This window comes from Myotis myotis, unplaced genomic scaffold (genome assembly GCF_014108235.1).
Source record: "Myotis myotis isolate mMyoMyo1 unplaced genomic scaffold, mMyoMyo1.p scaffold_m19_p_9, whole genome shotgun sequence".
NCBI lineage: Eukaryota > Metazoa > Chordata > Mammalia > Chiroptera > Vespertilionidae > Myotis > Myotis myotis.
Window position 1 is genome coordinate 13,565,849 of NW_023416401.1, and position 17,074 is coordinate 13,582,922.

Below are 17,074 nucleotides of genomic sequence, written 5' to 3' on the forward strand. Positions count from 1 at the left end.
GCAACATTCACACTGTCGCACAGGCACCACCACCATCCTCCCATGGAACTCTCCGCTTTTCTGTCTTTTCTATTTTCCAAATGTTCTATATACCCACTGAGCGCTGGTTCTCCATCTGCCCCACTTCCTGGCAACCACCGTCCTACTTTACATCTCTGTGGATTTGACTCCTCTAGGCACCTCTTATGAGGAGAGCCATGCAGTATCTGTCCTGCTGTGACTAGCTTACTTCTCTGAGCATGATGTCCTCAAGGTTCATCCATGTTGTCGCATGGATCAAAATGTCCTTCCTTTTTCAGGCTAAGTAATATTCCACATCACCCTCCCATTTTACAGATGTGAAAAATTGAAGCCTTGGGAAGTTAAGAGCTTTCTATAACAAGAACTGGAGCCTGGTCCCCTGACTCCCTGTGCTCTGCCTGCCCATCTCACCCTTTTCTATTTTCCAAATGTTCTCTATTCCAATCTGAACTGAAGGTGAAAAGGGGCTCCTTTATAACTAGCCCCAGGCACAGAGCTTATCCTGTTGAAGCCAATCCACACACACCCCAGAACGGGAAGCACCTTTCAGACAGTAAGGACTTTGGAGGTTTGGAGACTGCTGCCCCTGAGACCCATGCATTGGCAGGGAAACCAGAAGAGGAGGCCTGTGGATACAGTCTTACTAAAAAAAAAACACCACAGGTTACCATTATAATAATTTATTTTGTCTTATTTGAGAGGGCAACATTCTGCTCCTTTCTTTTCTTGTCTATATTGGAACTTGAGTTCTGTGGTGAGTAGTCAGAAGAGAGAGAGAGAGGGAAAGAGAGAGAGATGTCTCAAGGGTAGTTTTATCTGTTTGTTTATGTTTGTTTGTTTGTTTTAGTCTGGATATATACTGTTATCTCTCTTGCCAAGATATGGGGAAAGCCACAGCACAGTGCAACCAGTGGAGCCCAGCCATTCCTCGCAGCTACTACTTCATAAAGAGGAGCGTGTCTGCGAGGGATGAGGTTACTATCAGAGGAGGCATGACTAATAATGATTAATTTGATCTGCACTAACATAAACTAGATCTGCCATTCACTAAATAATTATTCCGTAGCCTGGATACCATTTGCATAGAGTTCAGGGAAGTTGCTGGCCATTTATCAGATTAAAATGAAACAAAAAAACCTGCATAAACAAGAGAGAATAAGATAAGAAACCATCCCACAAATAAAGCCAAATGCTTTCACATCTACCCATAAAATACCTGCGTAAAGCAAGAAACAACAACAAAAACCCGATTTCGCTATCTTGGGCCAAAGGAAAAACTAAATTGACTGGACAGATACCCTTCTCCGGGAACATAAGCGAAGCCAAGTTGGATTCCTTTTGCGGACAGTGAAAAGGATCAACCATCTAACAGGCAGAAATACAGCTGATCTTGACTTCCATCTCGTAGGTAAGCGAGCAGCACCCATTGAAAATATGGGAAAACTGCCCGGCTGGCATGGCTCAGTGTTTGAGCATCGACCTATGAACCAGGAGGTCATGGTTCAATTCCTGGTCAGGGCATATGCCTCAGGTGCAGACTCGATCCCTAGTGGGGGCTGCAGGAGGCAGCCAATCAATGATTCTCTCTCATCATTGATGTTTCTCTTTCTCCCTCTCCCTTCCACTCTGAAACCAATAAAAATATATTTTTAAACAAAAGAAAATATGGGAAAACTGGTCTGTGAGATTTACTTCCCAATCTTAAAATGCTGTGTGCAGCAAAACGCGGTCATATCCAAGGCTTCCACCTTGAGGACCATCCTTTTAAGTGCTAGGTATAAACCTGAGACAGGTTAGGAGGATCAGGGAAAGTCAGAGAGGATGGATCTGTTAATATTTTTTTAATATATTTTTATTGATTTCAGAGAAGAAGAGAGAGGGAGAGATAGAAACATCAATGATGAGAGGGAATCATTGATTTACTGCCTCTTGCACGCCCCCCACTGGGGATCGAGCCCGCAACCCTAGGCATGTGCCCTTGACCGGAATCGAACCCAGGACCCTTTGGTCCACAGGCCGATGCTCCATCCACTGAGCCAAACCAGTTAGGGCTGGATCTGTTATTTTCTAGAGAGTGGTCGGGAAAGTCATAGTGGATAACTTCGATTTAAGCAGAGAGGTCAAGAGCAAGCATCACAAATGTCTGGGGAAGAGCCTTCAGGCAGAGGAATCAGCAGAGGCCAAGCCCCCAGGGTCCACCGATGCTAAGAGTATTCTAAGGTGCTGCAGAGTGAGATGAGGCAGGATGGTTCACAAGGCGGCTCACTGAGGATTCTGCAGGCCACTGCATAGAGTTGATTTTGGCATTGAAGGAAACAGGGAGCCATTGGAGGGTTTGGAGGAGAGGAGCATCTGAAACACGTCCTAAATTTCAGATTGGTATGCTTCCCTCCCTCCCTCTGCCTGTTTAAGATAACTTTTAGGCACAGGTAAGTTTATCAACTAAGATTTCTGTAAGCAAGGCTCTCCCCAAGTCTAAATTTTTCTCCCTCCCCTTTGGCCCATCTACATAGCACTTATCATAGATGTTATTGTTTGCATCCTACTAAACTGATATCTTTTTGATGACAGTCTCCATATCTTCATCATCTCTATTCTGTGTATCATTTGACACTATGCCTTATCCCAAATAAATACTCAATGATTATTTATAGGATGAATGAGTGACTCATACCACAGAAAGAAGGGGCTTGAGAGCTAAAAGCAAGTCAATACTTGAGTTCAGTTCAGGACTTGAAATTCTGACACCCAGATTCCCTCTTTAGAAATATCTGTGCCTTCTTCTGCCAATGTCAATTGTTCATGGTGACAGAACTTTTAAATCTACTCTGAAGTCCTTGGCTCGGCCACCCCAGAGATCAGCTTGCACAGCTTTCCTTCTCTGGGCAAAACTCCCACAATCGCAGGCTCAATGGGAAACTCTTGACCCTTCCTGTTTCTTAAATAATTGCTTTATTTTTCTATTTCACAGCATACCCTGGTAACCATTGAGATAATACTACAGAGTCAACCAGCAAAGAGCAAATGGTCAATGCATATCTGTTAGGGCCCACCATGTACTTGAAGGCACACTGAGCACCTCACTCCCACCTCTATCTCCATAGCTGGCACATAGAAAATAATAGACAAGTATCTGTAGCTTTGTATAGACTTGAGGATCTGAACAAAACTCAAAGCTCCTGGTGCTAAGTGCTAAGTGAATTGTACTGTCTGGATAGCATTACCTTGGGAACTCAGGGCCTGGGGAGATACCAAGATTGTCTGCAATCAAGAAAGGGTTCCTGAGGAGGTGGGCTCGAAAATGGAAGGATTGGCTTAGAGGGGTGATAGACCAACAGAGCAGCCAGAAGTGAGAAAAGAAGTTAGCAATTCCTGAATCAGGAAAAAAAAAAATGTGTTTAGAAACTTAGTAGAACTGTGGGTTGGCCAAGGTGAGAGGGAAAGCTGGTAAGACCAGTCTGGCCAGCTAGTCCAGTTCATTACCTAATGGACCTAATATAGCTAGCTCTTTGCCTTTGATGGCCTGGGTCAGTCAGGATACAGCAATGAGGCCAGGCTGGGCACAAACATCTACCATTAGTCACAAGGCACAGTGATGGAAAGAGCACTGGACCAGCAGGAGTTAGAAGGCCCTAGCTCGGCCACTGAAAAAAACTTGTAACTATACATAAGGCAATCAATTTCTCCTTGTGTTGGGAGGGTCGGGTACAATAATGATTATCAAAGCTCTATTCGAAGGTGATGTGTATATGAAATAAATATCTAACAAAAACATGGTAGGTGGTCTTAAAAATTATATTGGTCTAACTTCACACAGACCCAGTGAGAGCACTGTGACCCACTGCTGCCCCCACTCTGAAGGTACGTTCTCTGGTTGCGGGAATCTACTCAGTTCTTTAGAATTAGTGGGGTGCTGGCAAGGACATGGGGAACAGACTGACTTAGACTGATTCATACCTCTGTTATTTGCTATCTGTGTGACCATGAACAAGTTTTGTAAACTTGCTAAGCCTCAGTTTTTGTTTTGTTTTATTTATCAGTAAAATTAAAACAGCACTGCCTACTTTGTGGTGAGGAATCAAGACAATTTTGGGTAAAGTTTCTAAGCCAGTTCCCTGCACACAGTAGATAATCTCAAATGTAGCCTTTTTTATCATAAGCTTCATTTAAAAGACCTCATGTACCATAGATACTCTATCAAATTCATCAACCATTGGCAAAGGACTGAAATGGTTTTGGTATCATAAATATATTTTAAATCCTATTTGAGACTCCTCTCTTTTCTTTGTGTTATGTCCTTTATTTTTCAAACTGGAGAGCACAGGGTAGAAATCAACATGCAATGCTATTTAAAACACTGTGTGTTGGAAAATATTCTATAGACTTCTCCCTATCTCCCCACCTACTGACGAAAACAAAACAATGTCCAGGTCTGCTGACTGGGAAATGACTAAAAAATATATTGTTATCCCATAGCACACTTGTAATTTGGATAAAATTTTATGCTTCTATCATGCTTGGATTGGCAGGGACTGGAGAGGAGGGACAAGAAAGGGAGAAAGGAGGTGAGTAAACCAGAATGGCTCAGAATAAGCATTTAAGCATTTAAAGTTAAATAATTCCACTGGGTTTCAGTCAAAGCCCTACCCCTTTCTTAGGTGGTGGAAATGAGGTCAGTTGACTGAGATTTAGGATTTGGCTCTGCTGGTCATTGCTGCACTGAGAGCTTGGGTTACCAGGGCAGAGCAGGGCTGCGGGGCAGGCCCCGGGAGACCATTGGGAGGTCAGGCTGAGCTTCCTAGAGCCTTGGCACACCTGTGGCTCTGAAGTGGGTGCCCCCACACAGACCAGCTTCCTGCCCTCCTGTCCAGGGCGAAGTGTGTGAGGCCTCGGGAGGGAGAGGCCCCCCTCCCTCTATGGCAACAAGGAAGTTGTGAGAAGGTTAAGCTGAAAATATTCTACATGATCACCTATAAAACAAAGACCATTTCAGAAACAGTATTTACCAAGCGAGGAGAGGGTTTTTTTAACCATCAGGCCAGGAGCACATTACACTGGCTCTGTCAACTGCAGTCACAGGCACCACCGGCACGATAATCCTGAAGGTGCTCAGCCAAGAAGGAGCTGAGGTCCTCAACCAGCATCCAGGCCAGGGTTCCCACTGGACTGCACATAAACGCACCCAGGAGCTTAAAAAAATACACGTGCCTGGGGCCCATTTCTAGATTTCCTAGTTAATTGGTATGGGATAATGCACAGTCATCTGGCTTTTCTTTTTAAGTTCCCAGTGATTCCAACATGAAGCCCAAGGTGAGTAGTATGATCTCCGTAGTAACCGTATTATGTATAGATGAGGAATGAGGGTCAAAGATTTCCAATAGGTGATTTGTTCTGAAATCAAATTGCCTTCCCCTTATTGCCCTCCAGTTTGGTCATATTTCAGGAAAATCTTCCTATTTTAGAATTAATGATAACGACCCCCTTCACCCCATCACACGGTGTGGGGAAATGAAACTCTGTAAGGCTGAGGTACCAGAAGGGAACTGAGAGGTGAAACTGACTTTAAAAAGGAACGAAACTGTCGAGAGAGAGCTCAAAGGCCAAAAGCGGAGAAATGAAGCAAATGAAAACAAACCACCTCACTGAGAAAAGCCAGTTAAACCCGGAAAGTTCTTTCAGTTTGGATAATTTAAGGTTTCAGTGAGGGATTATGTTTTACATGTTGAAAGCATCCCCCACGCGGTAAAGCTTAGCAAACCTGGCATTTCTTAGGGGCGACTGCAGAGCCTCACAGTCGCTGATTGAAAACACACCTCCTGAAATAAAACAGAGGGGCCGTGATCCCTGCCCATGGACCTCCACAGACAGGACTGAGAAGCCGACACCTTCCCTGGCCGCCATGACAGCATCCCTGTGCCTAATCCCAACACGAGTTCATCATATAAAGACCCAAAGACCTAATCCACCAACTGCATACCAAGTGGAAGAAGGATGATGTTCTCCAGTTTGGAAAGGCCTAAGTTCAGATTTTCTGAGGAAGAAAAGTGTTACTTCGAGAGAAACTGGTTATGGAGAGAGTTTGAGTTTAGAACATAAACCAACATCACATAAATATAGCATCTATGGGGGTTCCTGCAGGTACCCGAGGAACCCACATGGCACCTTTTCATCAGTAGACAATGGAACACATGGCCCTAAACCCAAGTCTGTATTTTCTTTTATGGAAAGCATTGGTGGGAACCCAGGCCCATAGTTTCCTATGAAACCATCATAATGGCCAAACAAGAAAGAGAAAGAGTTGGTCAGAAAGGTCAGATCGTCAAGGATATGCAATGGTTCACTGATGCAAGTTATTAAATAAACAGCAAAATCTTTATAAAGAGCTATTTTAGTCCTGTGACTTTTGACTTTCGGAGTCTTAAGATTTAAGTCCTGAGATCTCTTCTCAGCTACAGTTTGCTTTTTTGCTGCAAGGAAAGTGCTGAAAATCAGACAAGGGAATGACCCAAGGACTGAATTATTTGATCATCTCCTTAACTTGGCTAAAGCTTAGGAGTGTGTCCTACTGGTCCCTGCACTTTGTGGTGTCCTGATATAATTCAATACCTCAGTCTCTTAGTCCCCAGGCTACCCCCTCCTGGCTCAGATACCAAATTCCAACAGGACTCTCTTTGGGTGACAGATGAGAGAGATGGGATCTGAAACTTCCTAGCCCTCTCTCTTGGTAATGCGGAGTTACATTGTGGTTCCTCTACTCCTTCCATCTCCTCAACCTTAGGACCCTCAGAGAAACGTGTAACAACTCCATCTCCAGACAGAAATGGAGCGACCAGACACATATTTCCCTAACGAACACCAATGACATGGAGGGGATGCCTTGGGACTCTGAATCTTCTCATTATCCTTTTGGCGCATTTCAAATTACAAGAGGCTTAGCAGCCACAGGAATGGTCCCTGACCGGCAGAGCACTTGATGGTTTATAAGTTGATTCCCTATACTTTAGAACAGGGTGGTTCAGAGCCTGGACTCTGGACTGGCATGGCCTCAGACAAGCTGTGGAACCTCTCTCTGTCTCTCTGTCATCCTCTGGTACAGACTGCCTTCAGAATTGTTGAGAAGATTGAGTGAGATGTTGCAAATAGAGTACAAAGTAGGTGTGGAATAGATGTTAGCTATTATTATTAGCATAATGTTTTTTCAACCTCATAATAACCATCCCATTAAGCATAGTGGAGACTGTTAGGAGACACAGAGCACGTGGGTTCATGCATACCTGTGCGGACGCATGCATGAATCCGTGCACCCAGAGCTAGTTGGTGTGTCTAGAGAGCTGGCATTAGCTGTGAGGCAGGCTCCACATAATGCCTGCTGATATGTCCCAGCAAGAGTGTGACTGTATCAGAGGCCACAGATAGTTGGAAAACCACTAACGGAGACTAAGAGTAATTCCCATCACACTTCACTGATGGAAATGATCAGAGATTGAGTACCTAACCCCAGAATCACTCACCCTGTTAGTAAATTGCAAAACTGAGATGTCAACCCAACCTGCCTGGCCCTAAAGACAAACTCAGGGCAGAGTGGAGGGGCAAAGGAGTTAAGGCATTGGAGAACTGAAGACATGAACTCAAATCCTCTTCCTCAACTGCCCTCTATCTACTGAACCAAATCAAAGGGGCTCATGAGAATAACTATGTCTATGGCTCAGGAGTCAGGTGTGTGAACCCACTTTCCTCCCAAAAAGAATAAAAAATGCCATATCTTCCTTTCATCAAATGGATTTAGAGTACTTCGTCAATCGGCAGGGCACCAAAACGTCCCGTTTGTGAATCAGTACAGTCATTCTGAAAATTCAAGAAATCTTCACAACTGTCCCCTGGTGCTCCCCCAAGCATGCCCCCGCACCAGAGACAGAGTGCCAATCATTCTCCCAGCACAGAGGGACAAGTTCCAATTCATAGAGCAACCCATGAGTGAAAGTGCTCCTCCTGGGAAGCGCTGAAAGTGGCAAATTTCCAGGACAGAAGCTTATATGGAAAAGGATATTGCATCATTAAGAGGTTAATGAGCTTCACAAGGCAGATGCCCCAAATGCCGGGGAGGGACAGCAGTAGAGGGAGCGAATGGTGGAAGAGACACGGACAGGGAATTGCTCCCATTCTTCAATGTCAGGAGTGGTCAGGAGATGCCCTCCGCATGGTAATAACTGCAGCAGAAGGACACGCTCTCCCGGTGTGCAGTAGAGCCTGGCTGACGACTGGGCAGCGACCTGCCCTTCACATCCAGCCCCGGGCTCTCTGGGCGAAGAATGCACTTGTCAGCATGGAGATCCTTAAAGATTCTGCCGAAACCAGCTGGCTCAGTGTTTCTCAAAAGGGGTGCCACAGACTATTTGTTCCAACCAATGGTGCTCCGCAAATACATTTTGGGGAAACTGCACACTGTAGCTCACTCTTGGCTATTCATGAAGCTCATTAGCACGTGGAAGGCACTAGGAAATGCTTTATAAAGTGACATGTTTAAATTTTTATCAAGCACTTAGAAAGCTTAACCACTGGATTTTCCTCCTGTCCTATTTTTTAACTTAACACCTAGCAACATCTCATTTTGGAAAACATTTTCAGAAAACCTATTCTAGTCAAAATCCTTCATTTTACAAAATATAAAGGTACACTGAGATCTTGTAACCTCAGTCACAAATCAGGTAGTACTTCTTATTTTTCAGTGAATTAAAGGCTTATGACAATGGTGGATAGTTTCAAGAAAGTCAGCAAAGATATCAAGGGACACACTACTGTTGATTACACTCTCCAATCAATAGTAGTTGTGTCCCAAACCCCAACCTGTAGGTTGGTGTTCTGGTCATAGTAAATTCCAGAATCATACCTGAGGGAGGATTCTAAGTTTGAACAGGAAAACCATATCCCAAATTGCTCATCAAGGCCAGCAACAGCTGCATGAAGCTCACATGCATAGTCCAACAGGGGACAGAAAGCCAAGGAGAACCACAGTGACAAAGTTCACAATAATGTGGGTGACTGGATCTACAAAGATTTTTGAGTTATCTAGATCAATTCTAGATGGAGTCCCATTCCCTGGGATTAGTGTGGGTTACTATGTCATATGTGGTTTACTAGGGATATGTGGTGCTCATTTTAAGAAGTCAAGATCAGAGACATACAGGGACTTCTCTATCAGAATGGCCAGACTCCTTAACCTGCTCTATTCAGTATCTCCATCAACTACGTAAATGAATTCATAAAAGACTGCTTTTTAATTCAACTCCACTGATTACATAAAATGGAAAGGAATAATCAAAATAATGGGCAAAAGGTAACAAATTTGAAACTATCTCCATAAGGCTGGGATGCTGATCCAAAACCGACTTAGCATGAATGAAGCTGGTCAGGTTTAAGTTATAAGCACCTGGTAAGGTAACTAAAGTACCCTACACAAATCCCACTGTGCTCTACATTGATTAGACTATACCTGGAGGAATGGATCCCACTTTATTCATATTTGAGTTGTATTTAAATAAGATATTCATAGAAGTAGTATCTCTCACTCAAGAAGCATTACAAAGGATGACCTTCAGAGGGACAGGAAACTGAAGAAATAAAGGTCGTTGAACAAAGAGACGACTAAGGCATGGCTGCCTTCATACACAGGAGAAGTCCTGTGGGGTGGGGTGGAAAGACCTAGTGTATATGGTTTAAAGAAACTGCACAGAGGCAATCTATAGGGAATGCAAGAAGAAAACATTTCAGTGCAATGAAAGAAATAACTTTTAAAAGTTTGAGCTGCCGAGGGATGGGAGGCAGATAGCAGACGTCCAGCATCCTTTCAATAGCTACCTGTAACCAGATTTGTCTGCCATAATTAAGGGGATGACCTCAAATTTTCTCCAGGAGTTCTGCCATGCTTCTTCACCCTGTCTCTCTAAGACTCCTGACTGCCTTCCCATTCATGACTGTGACTTGGCTCTCTTCCCTTCCTTCCTCACCATGCTCTCCCTGGTCCATCACCCACCACCATCACCCACTATTTTGCACCAGACACTTGACCCTGACTTCCACCCAGGACATGTGTCTTGCTGCACCACCTGCCTTGCCTCCAATACCAGCTCATGCTCACCTAAAATTTTTGTCTGGGTCATTCATGTTCACATTGGTCATGGGATAGGGAAGCCAATGCCCATCTTTCAGGGACATGAGGAAGGGATTTCCTAGGTGTGGAAGACTGAAACAAAGGCCTGGGAGGGCTCTTTTATAGTGTGTTCCTATTATTTTGGGAGTAGCACTAGGTTTAATACTACTACCATATCCCACTGATTCTAAGATTTACAATTTTTTTTCATTTCTAACACCTCTGAGATTGTCTCACAGTCTGTGGCATCTTAGATTTAATGATACATGATATTTCACTTTTCATATGTATATCTTTCATCTCTTAACAAACTGCAAGCTCCTTTAGGAAAGGACCCACACATTATATACTGGTTTTTCTTTACTTGCCTAGCAAAGGTCAGCCTAGATCCTCCATACTTTCTTGGTAAAAGAATAAATTGTTTTCCTGGAATCTAATGAGAGGCTTGGATTCCCAGGGTTTACATTCCCCAATTATTCCTTCTCTCCTGAAAAGGGATGGGGTAAACAGAGAGCAGCCAGTGATTTGGGTATGTTGGATATAGAGAGGGCTTAATCCTCGGTCATTCCCTTCTGACATCACAGAATTTTAGAATTGGAAGCACACACTGGCTCCAACGTGATTTCTTTCTCTGAATCCAGCAGTGACACTTGTTTCTCTGTGCCTTACTTTCTCTTTTGTAAAGTGAGTCCAATTACACTCACCTCCTCAGAGAGGGGTAATGACAAGAATAGAACTAACTGGTGATAACCTTATAAATGCTGCAGAGGGGTCATGAGTATTATCAAGTGCCGGCCCTGGGGGAGTGTTGTTTCCAGTGATGGAGAGGGGGAAGAAGGCCTGGAGATCCTAAGTTTTCTGCTTGGTGTATACATAGTGCATCACCACGACAACTCCCCTGAAGCACACCCCCTTTCTCTCCATAATAACTATTCTGCTGACCACCAGGGGAGCCTCAGTGGTCAAGGTGAAAACAAGGGAATGTGGATGGTGTGAAGAGAGCTAGCAAGGGTTCCAGGGCAGCCAAGGGAGAACTTGTTCACCACCTTGCTTCATCAGCCTGTGTCATCTTGTGTGTCCTCCCACATGCCCAGGCAGTGAGTACAAATGTGTCTTGTTACATGATCCATCCTGCATTGCCCAGCAAGTAACAGACACCATATACATTGCCAAAAGCAGCTTATCAGAAGCTGATCTGTACGTCTGGATCTGAGGTCCAGGAATGCCAACCCAATTAGGTAGGGGCTAAATAAACTCTGAACACTTTCCTTTACCTGCATTATGCCTTCGAGGTGCACGCATAAACACGCATATGATGCCCACACATAGACTATTTTTCTTCTGAGAAGCATCTTGTATAGTCTCAGGTTGAGCTTGTGCTATCAATCAACGTTTTGCAAAACCATGTGCTCTTGAGCTACTTGAGGCTTGACCAAGATCAAGAACCATCCTGATGTTTGTTTACTCAATAAAAGCAATGAGGCCAAAGCTGATGAAACCATAATGTTCTGATATCCCCTTGCTTGCCCTCCTCCCCTTCCTCCTCTAAAAAAGTAAACACGTGATCTTGTTTGCTCCCCTCTTTCCTAGACCTACATTTCCAAACTTCATTCTTCCTGATCAATAAGGAAACAAAGAGATAGCTTTTGATCATCCTAACTCAGGGGAAGATATCCATGTCCCCCTCTCCAAAGTTAGCAGAATGGCCCTCCCTTCCTTCTTTCCTTGCTCTCTCTTGGTGAAGGGGAGGGAGGGAGGGAGGTGACACTTAATGGAATCTGTGCTTCACAAAGTTTTCTCTTTCTCCTGTATCTGAACCCCATCCAGCCTCAGAGGCCAGAAGAATCAGTGCAACATCTTTTCAAAGTCCCACCAACCCAGAGATCTAAGCCTCTGCCAGGGAGGCTGTTTCTACACTGGATCAGTCTTGGGAGTGGTCCAGAAAGAGCTGGTCTAGTAGGCATCAGCTTGTGCTATAATGGATTTGTGAAACACCATAAATTCGACCACACTTGGAGATCTATGATGCTCATTAACATATTAAAGGCTTTGAGACATCTTACTGCAAAGACATCTGTTTAGCTTTGCTTAACCAGGTGTTTCCCAATCCTTTTTGCTCATGGAATCCTTTTTGGCCCTACCACCTCTTAATGTTCTGAATAAGTGTGTTCCACAGACCGTCTATTGTAAAATGTTGATCTAACCTAGTCCAATATCTTCATGTTTCTCATGGGAAAAGTAAGAGACAGGGAGGGGCATTAATTTACTTAATCTCGCCCATGAACAGCGGTATGAAACAGTATGTAAAAAGCAGAGCACACAGGTCTGGGAGCCCCAGCTGCCTGGGTTGAATTTTCTCCGGGCTATTCTCTAGCCCTGTGGCTTGAGCCAGCACCTCTCCTTTGTGGAATAATTTTCTTTCTTTCTTTTTTCTTTCTTTCCCTCTTTTTTTAAGAGTGATTTTCATTCTCAGCAAAAGGAGGATAATTATTTTTTTTCTTTTCCAATGATTTCTAAGGCTCTTTTTGGTTCCCTTTTTCTGGAATACTGAGAGATTCTAGTATTTGCTGTAACACCTCCTGGAGCAGGTCCCAGAAGTGGGAGCCTACAGTTGTTCTAAATTTAAACTTTAAAAAGCTCATGAGATTTGTCAACCCATACAAAGTAGAAACCAATAGCAACCCACCCTCCCAAGTCATGAAGGTACCCCTGAAAAGAGGCTTGGGGGAGAAGCAGACCCCTGGAGTCCAGGGCATGCCCTGCATGTAGAGGCAGTCAGAGTCAATAGGGCTGAAGCAGAGTCATGGGGAACTGGGAAGCCCCGCCCACCTGCTATCTCAGGAAGCACTAGGAGCAGAGCTTTGCACAGCAGTTAAAGCTGGGCTGACTTGTACTGACCATTGTACCAAGATCTGTCTCTGCCCACCAGGCACTAGATAAAAACATGAGGAGACTTCAGTACAACTTAGACGCCTTATGCATCCAAGGCATGCTGGACCTGTCCTTCACCCCGCCCCCAAGGCAAAGCTCAGACACACAGGAACAACCTTTAGGATCCTCCTCGATCCCTTGAGCATGTAGCTTTTCTGTCATCTTCACAGAGACACCAGACCACAATCCCCTTTTGGCACATATCCCCCCTGCTTATTCTTCACTGGGCCTCCTATACATGTCACTAACTGGTGCTCTTTAAAATCTGCAGGATAAGAGATTATTTCTGAGCTGATTGTTAAGATTCAGAATATATATGAATCTATAGTGTATCAAACATGTGTTAAGTGGTTTGAATGTTGTGAGCACTGAGCCAGGCATTATGGGGGGACCTAGAGATAGTTCTAACACAGACCTTGCTCCCAATGACATGACATTAGATAACTCCTGTGAAGACCTAACTATGCCCAAGTTTATCATCCCACCCTTCCTACCATGCCCTCTCCCCTCCAAAAATAACTGTGCCTTTTCCCGTATTCTCCATTTTGGGACATCATGGCCTAGAGGCAACCACTTCGTAACCTAAAAGAGCAATATCAATGATCATTATTAGAGATGGCATATATTGTTTATGATGTGTCAGGTTAGCAATGCTATGATGTTGTACCATTACTTGTCCTATATTACCGAAATGTGGATATCATTGCAGACCCACACCTTTCTCCCCACCCCCGATATCTAGCCGGTCCTGAGGTCAGGTGCACATGGCAAATGTCTTCCCTCCCACATGGTCTTCGCTCCTGTGACCCACCAAACCTTAGGCGCTATTCTTGCTTGAACTATTAGAGCGACCTTCTAAATGGTCCTCTGGCTGACTGACAACCCGTCCACCCCTCGACCTTTGCACAAACGACCATGTCCTCAATCCCCACTCAAGCCTACTCTTAGCTCCTTGGTTCAAGGAGCCTTTGAGATCAGGAAAGGCTGCCCACAGAGGGATGACCATGACCCGTCAAACTTGGAATAACTTCCCCAGCCCTTTCTCTTCAAAAGTTCTATCCTGAATTTCAAAACAATCCTGCATCCCCTCCTCCGAGGGTCTTCCCTGACCTCCTTCCTCACCCCAGGCCGCCTCCTGAGCCCTTCCTAGATGTTCACTTAGCCCTAGCACTCGGCAGAACATGGCTCAGTTTACTAGGGGGCCCTTGAGTCTGGGAAGCTGGAGCAGATGAGCCTGGATGCCGCCCCTGAGCCCTGCACATCGCCTGGCAAGGCTAAGAGGCCTCCTTTCCCACAGCCTGCTGCTCCCGTACCTTGTGGCTTCATTTATCACCGAATAATGCTTCACAAAAATATCAGGGTCACATGACACCCTCTTTCCTTCTTTCTCATAGCTTTAAAGTACATGAATATTTCAAGCAATACAATGGACTTTCTTCCTATCAAAAAGAATGCTCTTTTTTTTTCTTTTCTGATGAAGACACTGAGGTTTTGAGAGGTCAAGTGACTTGCCCAAGGCCACACAACTAGTGAGGGACAGAGCTGGGCTGAAACCCTGGTCACAAGGCTTCCAGCTCAGCTGCTTTATCGCCCGCCCCTGCCTTGGCTCAGAGCCCATTAAAAAACAAACCAAAAAAGTATGTACATATATACATTTGTGTGCTTATACACATACGTAGGTATATAAGATGGATCTATATACATATACGTGGTATGAATATATCACAAGTTTAAAGGAAGGAGAGCTTCAGAAGGAGACGAGATCCCCCTGAGAGGGCCGGGCCTCAGCACAACAGACAGCTGGTGTTTGGGTGGTAGTAAATCACCCTGAAATGAGCCTCTTCCGTGGACTCAATGAGGCCCCCACAACAAAGGGAGGCCCAGCTTGCAGCCGGACAGCCTGCCCGCCAGCCCAGACGCGCATAACAGCTTCATTCAGGAGCCCCGCGTCCACACAAAGGCCCCGAAATCAATCCGACATCCCGCCACCCCGGACAATGCCCCGAATCTTCTCAGAATCCAAAGCGCAAACAAGGGGACAGCATTCAGGGGAGATCAAACCGCCAGCCTGCCCCTGAAAGCCAGCACGAAAAAAAAACATTTCTTTTTTAAGAGGAGGCTTGGACCAGGCGGGCGGCCGCGCTGCGCCTGGATGCCCAGCGGTTGGTGGCTCTGCTGGGCTTGCACCGCCCGGCCACACTCGGGCAGAGGCTGCTTTAGCCCAGCAATGAGCAGTGGTCCCTCCTGGGCTTCTTGTGAGGGCCCCGTGCCCGACATCTGACAGCCAGGGACACCGTGTTGCGTGGCCTTGGGCTGCGAGCGGCAGTGGCCCGTGTGAACCTCCCCCACCAGCATTTCCCACTGGCTCCTGCATACAGTGGGGCGCACACACATGCAAATGCCCCGCCAAAGGCACTGGTTTAGGGTGTTGACAGTGGCAGTCCTCTCACCAGGCCAGGGTGCCCCTGTTCCCAAGCAGGGCCCCTCAGGGTGCTTATCTGCCCCATTCTGCCACCTAATCCAGTTATCAGCTGCAGAAGTGCTGCCTGGTGAGCCTGGGAGGCTCCTGCAGGGTAAGGGGGCGGCTCTGTTTCCCCCGGCTAGGGTGATGAAGCTTAAGGCTCCTTGGTCTCTCCCAGTCCCCTGTCCTGGTGCTACACAGCCTTCCCTGGGGGACAGGAATCCACCTGCTAACGGCCCCCAGCAACGGCAGAGCGGAAAGATGCAGGGGGAGCAGAGTGGACCTGGCACATCTGTGAGAGTGCGTACACTGGAGTGTCCAAGCCATGGGCCATCTTCTGTGCTGTGGCCAGAAGCTCCACAAACTCTAGCTACCGCTGCCTTAAACTGGATGTTCTAGGCGGCCATCATGAATACATTTTGATTGAAAACAAAGGGCTTCGGCTGGGGGGCCATTCGCTGAGGTCCCTACACTGTTCCTCGTGATCTGCCTGGACTTTTCCATGTAAGCACAGGAGGGGACGGGGTCAGCAGGATGAGGTGGTTGTGTGGGCAGCTGCCGTGGAGAGAGCTGGCTCACGCTGAATAGACACAGGAGACGGAGCCAGAAGGCTCAGAGTAGAGAGCAAGCCAGGTTAACTGGGGGCTAGTCTTCCCTCAACCTCTTATTTTAGCCAGACACCTCTATTTTTTCTCTCCCTAAATTACTGGCCAAACTTCCTCCTGGAATTGATACACAAACAGACAGCCATTTACCGTGTTACTGCCCGCCTCCCACTGCCCCTCTGAGCCCAGCCTCCCTGAGCCAGACTCCTGGGCAGTGGGCAAGAGTGGGTGCGAGACAGGCTGACTGGGGAGCAGGGCTGAACCCTGGAGAGGCAGAAAGAGCACTTTCTGCTTTGGAGTCACTTGGTTCTCAACTGCTTCCACTGGCCAACAAAGCAAATTGAATCCAATTGCCCCCATGGAGGGGTCAGTTGCTGTGTTGTGCTGTTGTTGGTTTTTGTGTGGGGTTTTTTTTTTACCCTTCCCCTTTCCATTTTCTGCTTTTGTAGCTCACCTCCTCCAATCTACTTCCCCACAGGAGCCGAAATTAAACAAGCTCCCCATATGCCATGCTCACTTGTTGTCTGTTCCCCTCACTGCCATCTGGCCTATTTGCTCAGCCAAAGAGAGAAAGAGAGAGAGAGAGAAAGAGCAAAAGGGGGGGGGGGGGAGGCAAGGAAGGGGGAGGGGAGGAGGGGGGAGGAAAATAAGGGAAGGGGGATACAGGCAAATGAAGAGAGAGAGAGAGAGAGAGAGAGAGAGAGAGAGAGAGAGAGAGAGAGAGAAAAAGAAGGGGGAGAGAGGGAGAGCCAGACACAATGAGGAGGCAGGGGTGATGATGCAGCCTCTCCCATCTGCTCGTTGGCCAGAGTCCCGGATGGAGCAGTAATGGAGAGCAACAGAACCAGTGATAATTAACCCAAACACAGACCTGTTTATTTAACCTGCTCAGAAAGATCAACTCCGAGG

At 46.0% G+C, this 17,074-nt stretch overlaps 1 protein-coding gene across 2 annotated transcripts in view; it reads right to left on the reverse strand.

Moving 5' to 3' along the window:
- Positions 1–17,074, reverse strand: part of SETBP1 (SET binding protein 1) — a 347,989-nt gene that overhangs the window by 272,109 nt on the left and 58,806 nt on the right. The window lies entirely within an intron of this gene.